Raw genomic sequence first — 7615 nt, forward strand, 5'->3', positions numbered from 1 at the left:
ATTTTTTTTGACAAAGTGGGACTAGGGGGGCTCCGTACATACTGAGTTTCTGCTGAGTGAACAAATGCAACCGTTATCCTTTTTTCTTGAAATTAATTTATTGAGTTTGATGGGACTCTATAAGATCGTCTTCACTAAAACTCTTAGTCTCGCTTCCTCTTCGTGTGTTGATAAGAGGCCTGCAAACTGCTTTAAACCTTTATACAAATCCTGACCTGACAGAAGGTGTATCCTGTACAACACAGACATTTGCTTTTTCTTGTTCCATAATGCTTTGAGAGAACCACAAATTACCACTTTATAATTCATGAAAACCAAGGAGGAGATTGGTTGCAACTGGGAAAGGGATTTGTCATTCCACTGCACATATGGCAATAATCTAGACTGAAGGCCAACTGCACTGCATACGTGTTAAATTAAAACTAGCAATAATACTCGCCTCTAAACTTGGAGTAATAGTAATGGAGGGATCGAAGGCTCGCAATATAAGTTTGTAGAGTTCTAGCTGCAAACTTACAACCGGTGTGACCAGTGTTCTAGCGTCATCTCTTCAGGCTCCGCACTGACAGCTGCATTTAGAGGGTCTGCGAAGAGGTCTATGCTTTCTAGTATGCATTGACAAGGAGGCATTAAATCACTCTTGAGGTTTTTTGAAGAGCTGCATGGAACAACACTGTATTCAGCTTGTTTATATCAGGAACACACTTACTCCTGTGTAACTTGTGCATTCAGTACTCCTTGAGTCCCCCTGGTGGGCTGGATAGAACAACACAACTTTTACAATACCCTAACAGATGCAAGGCTGGATGATGTGAAAGACCTGGAAGTGAATTCTGAACTGCTCTTGTAGACTTTCAATTTCTTTTCTGTACTTGGCGAAACACATCTTGCATTTGGGAGCATCTTTGCACATCTCCTCGCAGGCAGTTTTTGCCGGATTAGACGAAAATCCGCTGTGAAAAAGGTTAAGTTTACGTTGGAAAGCGTTCATATGTGCATGTAGGTCTGCAACAGTCTGAGACCGACCTTGTAACTGTGTGTTCAGATAATTCAGATGCACAGTCATATAATCTGTGAGGAAGGCCATGTCACAAATACATTCTGGATCCCATAGTTTGCTGCTTTAAGCGCTTGTTTAAAAGTGGAAATCAACTTATCAGACAGTATTTGCAACTGTTGTTGTCTCATCTCTTACTGAATTGGGCTCAACGCCCTTGGATGATGATATCTCACAGCTAAATAATGCACTGGCTATTAATTGGATTTCTTTGCTCCTCGCAAGGTCCGTGAAATCAAGTATACTCGCTCTGCTCCTTGGTATAACAACAACCTTCCTCTCCTTTAGTTCTAATGCTGGTGCGGCAAGTTTTTCGGGTGCCCTGTTTTCAGAATTTTGTGCAACCTGATTTTGCCTCAGTTGTTACAGTTCAGATATGAAAGCTACTACTTGCATACTTGATCCCCTTCCTATTGGTTTGTTTAAGTCTTGTTTTGAGCATTTGTGCCCTGCAGTGCTTAACATAATTAATGAATCCTTAAGTACTGCTGTTGTCACAGCTGCATAAAAAAATGCTGCTGTTAGTCCTGTACTCAAGAAATGAAATTTAGATTTGGATGATTTAAAGGCACACTATGCAAGATTTGTACATTAATATAACAGCTTCAAAATCATTTCGATGGTAAACAAACTAGAAGGGTGAATCATCTCGATAGCAAAGCAGGGGACGCCCCGCCTGCAAAACCAGCAATGCAGGTTTAAGAGGTGGCGCCCCGACAAATCTTGCGAGAATCACGACTTGCTTTATGGCACAACGTCTCATACATCAACAACATATGAAGCAGCCTCTATGGAAGACACTAGCACACATTTCAGACGTGAATCATGGCAGAGTCGACAAAGAAAACTAAGAAAGCGCTGTCGGAAGAGTCAAGGAAAAGAAAACGACGGCACTGCATGAGTGGTATCTACGACAGTAACGTTAAATACAAGTACTCCACAGCGACTCTAGGGGTCGCTGTTTGAAAGTGTGCCTTTAAATAACTAATCGACCTATGTCAAATCTTCCTTTCCTGGTTAAAATTTTAGAATGAGTTGTAGCTTTACAGTTGCATAACCATCTTTCTGTTAGTAATCTTTTTGAGCAACTTCAATCTGGATTTTGAACCAGGGTTCTCAAGTCTCACGCATTGGCCGTGAGACACACGCAATTCAACCAGTTCACACGCTCACACGCCACACCGTGTATTTCTCACGCTGAAAAGGCAATGCCAACCAAGTTGTCCTGCAATCTTTATATATAACGTTGTATACGAGGCGCAGGCACACAAAGTGAAGTTTCCTGCCGCCAGCACGTATCTCGGCCAGATTGCTTTCATTACTAGGCAACATAGATGCGCGAACACACGGAAGTTGACGGAACATTCTCGGCCACTGTACGTTCGTTACTAGGTAACCAACAACATCGCGCGAACACACGTCATGATGGAGAAGGTTGGAAGAAAGCTCGTCTAATATTTTTAGGCTAGAACATTTAATATATAGCCCATTGTATACATTATTATTGATGCTGTCAAAAACTATAGAGCTATAGAGAGTATTTTGCTAAATATTTTGTGTAGCCTACTATATTACATATTTATTATGTTTTTATTTATATCATTAAATAAAGTTGTTATTAATAAAAAAAATGCATTATATTTAATTTGAGTTATTTTTAACCTTAAAGGAGTCATAACCTAGTATTACCTTGGATACCCATGCTCTATTATAGTCTTTCAGGGCCTTCTAAAAAATAAAAGTGGAAAAAAAATAAACACAGAGCTCCTCTGACCCTTATTTCTGAAGGCATTATTGTCTCGCGAGATCTGATGCGATATTTTGGCTGTCGTGGACGGTCATTTTAATAATGCAAATGAGGGGCGCGTTGATTGGTGGCAGGAAGGAGGGGCGTTGACACCTCAGGTAACTTCAGCATATCAGAGAATGTAGACGGGCTCTGAGCATATTATTCCAAAATGACATCATGGCGCAAGTTTTTTCTGATTTCTCATTACTATGACTGCCATGCTTAGAGCGTAACTTTAAATGTAACTGCAATCTCAGTCATTTGTTGTTTGCAAAGTAGCAGCCATTCCCCATGTTTACCTCGAGCTAATACTCCCGCTAGCATACAATAGCCGCATTAGCAGTTAGCTGCTGTTTGTTACACACAGTAGAGCAATAAAAACACAGTCTTACCCGTTTCAATTGCAGGCAAGTCTCTGATTGTTGAAATGCCCCCTTTTTCCAAACGGAGCTTCGATGCATCTTTGATCTTTCGCGACTGAATACGATCCTGAAAATTCAGCTTTGCATCACAGAAATTAATGATAATTTAAAGTATAATAAATTGAAAACCAATTATTTTAAATTGTAATAATATATCACAATATTATTATTTTTTTTTTTTCTGTATTTTTGTTCAAATAAATGCTGGCTTGATGAGCAGAAGAAACTTCTTTCAAAAACATTAAAAATAGTAATGTTTCCAAACTTTTGGCCTGTACTGTATATGGCATTTTAAAAATTTATTTGCCAAAATTAGTAATGATATTTATTTACAGGTTAATTCAAAATAGCAAAGTTCACATTAAATCTGTATTGTAAAAAGTGCTATAAAAGATAATGGGGACTTGACTTGAATGCTATGTAATGCTCTTGGTATTTGTGTTTCGGCTGTAATGTGTGTGTGAGTGTGTGTGTGTGTGTGTGTGTGTGTGTGTGTGTGTGTGTGTGTGTATATATATATATATATATATATATATATATATATATATATATATATGCTAGATAATCATGAACACAATGACGGGGTGAAATGGGCTGTGATGCATGGGGCACCAGGTAAAATCTTGCCTAGGGCAGCAAATTGGTCAGGTCCCTGTCTCTATAGGCGTGGCACTACCATTTTGAATGTGATGAAATCTGGTCTATCTTCAGGATTTACTGCAGTAATGAGCTTCAGATTTCATTATTCAATAACTAACTGAGTAGCTGTCAGTGTGTAGAGAGATAGGATGGGAAATGTTGCCTTAGTTCACGTTCATCATGACGTCTCACTGAATTCACAACTTTCTTATTCAGTCATTCATTCACACACACACACACACACACACACACACACACACACACACACACACACACACACACACACACACACACACACACACACACACACACACACACACACACACACACGAGAGAGTACTGTAATGGAAAATTTTGATTTTCATTGATTTACAGTGTTGATTTTCATTATTTTCATTATTAAGACATTGACATGAGCGCTTTGCTGGACTGTACGTAGTCTGCCAACATATGACTAATGTGTGTGTGTTTTTAAACACTGGGAAACAGGTGGGAAACAGGTGAGACGTCAGGAGGAGGCACATTGAAAAGGGGCTCTGACCCCTAGGGTCAGAGGCCGTCCAATTTAGAACTTGTGAGTTTGTAAGAATAAACTCAGCAGGATTAGATGACTAGCAGAGAAACCTTCCCTTGTTTAGATAAGGGCCTGTAAGCAGGAGACCTTGAAAGCAGTATAAAGACTCCTCTGCCCTCCCTCTCGTCGTCACACTTGTTTCACAGACTGTACTGGTGACTTCTGTGTGGCAACTGGGCCTTCTTGCAAGAATAAAATACTTTTTAATGATCATTTGAATTTCAGAGTGTCTCTTACGCAGTGATGATTGTTTAATGAGAATTTTTGCCACAACAGTACCACAGACACACATCTTACCAAATCACTAACATCGTAATGATCACTGCAGCTCCACAAACCCCTCCAATGGATATGAATAATATCACCAGACGTCCTGCAACTGAGACAAGAGAGTGAAACATCTGAACAGATTTATTTGAGTCACTTTAGAAAGAGTAATGTAAGTATATGAACCACTCTACCTTTAACAGTGACAGTTACAGCGTCTGATCTCTGAGATCCATGTTGATTGTGAGCCTTACAGTAGAAGCGTCCACTCTGTAGTGCACTGAAACTCTGTCCAGATCCAACAGCTGAGGGTTCATTCTCCTTAAACCAGCTGAAGTTCAGAGCAGGAGGGTTTGAGTCACTGGTGCAGTTCAGAGTCACTGAATCTCCCTCCACTATTACACCAGATCCATTTATCAACACTGAGACGCTCCTGGGTGGATCTAATAACAATCACCAAATTATTTAAGACCTCTGACACATTTTTAAAATTACTAATATGAACCAAATGAATCAAAACAGAAAATTAGCATCTTATGTTTTATAATAAACTCACACAAGATGTTTAAAGTCACAATATCAGAGTATTTCTCTCCATGCTTATTTCTGTACTTGCACTTGTATGTTTTACTGTCATCGATAGTTGTAGATGTTGTAGATTCTTCCAAATCCTACAAAAGTTCTTCCTTTAAACCAGCCGATTTCTGCAGGAGGGTTTGAGTCACTGATGCAGTTCAGAGTCACTGAATCTCCCTCCACTATTACACCAGATGGACTGATGGACACTGAGACTCTCTTTGGAGGATCTAACACAGGACAAAAAATAAAACCTTAAATCATCTAATTCAAACACAATCTCCTAATCTTAAAAAGAATTAATGAATCTGCACTCACACATGACATTGAGCTGAACATCAGGAGAGATGTGAGTGTGTCCGTCTACAGCACAGCTATATCTGCCTGAATCCTCTCTTCTGACTGACTGCAGCAGGAGTTCATTGTTTCTGTCTCTTCTCTCAGTTAATGGCTGTGAGTTTCTGTACCAGATGAATGTTGCTCTGTCAGTCAGAGCGCAGCTGCTTTTACATCTCAGAGTGACTGAATCTCCCTCTGTCACTCTCTCAGGAGACTCCACCTGAAGATCTGAACACAACACACACATTATATCTAGTGCTGCTGTCATACACTGATTATTATTCAACATAATGCACAGAAGAAAAGATAAACCTCACCAAAGTTATCTGTGACATTAAGAGTTACACCAGGATCACCAGTATATTTTCCATCATCTTTATCAGTGATGAATCTGAAATAGTACATGTGTGAATCCTTCAGTGTCACATGACTACCTTCCCTATCAACAAACTTTGCTAAAGTGTCATACTATTCTTGGACCTACAGATGAAGACACTAGCTCAACATAAACCCCCTGTATCTTGACTATAGCTGTGCATGCACATGTACAAGTGTGTGGGTCACCTAATGTAGCATCAGTGAACTCATCTTCCTTTTCTTATGAAAACTGAGCACCATCTGTTTTGAGATTGAACAGAGAACTAAAAGAGAAATACGCTCTAGTTCTTAGCTTAAAGTCAAACAGAAATCAATGAAATACTTTTATTTATGCAAGAAAATGACAGCAACCATCATTTCTGCACTGCTTGAGTACGGAGCGGTCTAAAGCCTTTCCCCGTCCCCTTTTGATTGACAGCAGCTTTCATTAAATAGTCAGCCTGTATTATACAGTTATCTGTTGTTAAAAATATTAAAGTTTTAAGGTGTTTGTTACCAACATACAAAACACTGCTAGAGAAAACATTGTGCTATTGGACTTTTGATTTTAAACCATATAGTTACTGAGACACATCCCTGTGACAACTAGCCCCAACCAATCTCCCATAAATCCCCCACACTTAAGATATTTAACAGAACAGTTATAAAATCATGCTCTTACCCGTTTCACCAACACCCGTGACAAGTGACAGCACTACAAATGATCAGGATGAAACCAGTATTGGCGTTTTCACACACTGAATGACACGTGATTAACACACTATATTTTAATATGAGCTCATGCCACCTCAACTAGTGCAGATCGAGCAGAGGAAGAGTTTATCAGACAACATTAGACTAAAGGCATAAACATTAAACTGAGAGAAACTTTACATCAGTCCATAAAGATGCTCATGTAATAATGTTTTTAAACTTTGGAATATCTATATTTAATCAGTTGCATATAGATAGTAATGACAAGGAACCTGATCTTAGGAAACAGAGAAAATAATTGCTTTAATAACTATCCTAGCTTGTAAAACACTGGAAGGTATTGCAGTAGCAGTGACGTCAAAACACACATTTCATCTGCAGCATCGCCAACTGTGCACTTGATAAACCTCCAATTTACTGATTAATAGCAGTCTGGAAGTTAAATAAAGAACTTTAAACACGCTGATGAAGCAGAATTGATTCATCTGAATGTTTTTATCTTGATAACTATTACATTTTTTAATCTGTCAGTTGCCTTGTCCTTCTTGAATGCATCACGTCTCTAAACATGGTTAAATACTGTTTCCTCTTTTGTAGGTGAGAAAACCAAATGCATTAACTTTTGACATCAGCATCACAGTGTTGATCACGTGACCTTCATTAAGCGATGGAGAGACGCTGAGGGACGTCACACCGAAGAGGAAGAGGAAGAGGAAGAGGAAATCAGTCAGGAAATCCTGTCAGAGTAACGCTTGAGGCCTTTTCACAAACCAAATATTTCAGCTCTAGTAATGGAAGTCCTGGCTTCTAAATAAAAGATCCAAATTGGGAATTTTCTGAACAAACCTGAAATAAACACTTTTTTTTGAGCATCAGAAACA

The sequence above is a fragment of the Scardinius erythrophthalmus genome (genome assembly GCF_964197995.2).
Source record: "Scardinius erythrophthalmus genome assembly, chromosome: 3".
Lineage (NCBI taxonomy): Eukaryota > Metazoa > Chordata > Actinopteri > Cypriniformes > Leuciscidae > Scardinius > Scardinius erythrophthalmus.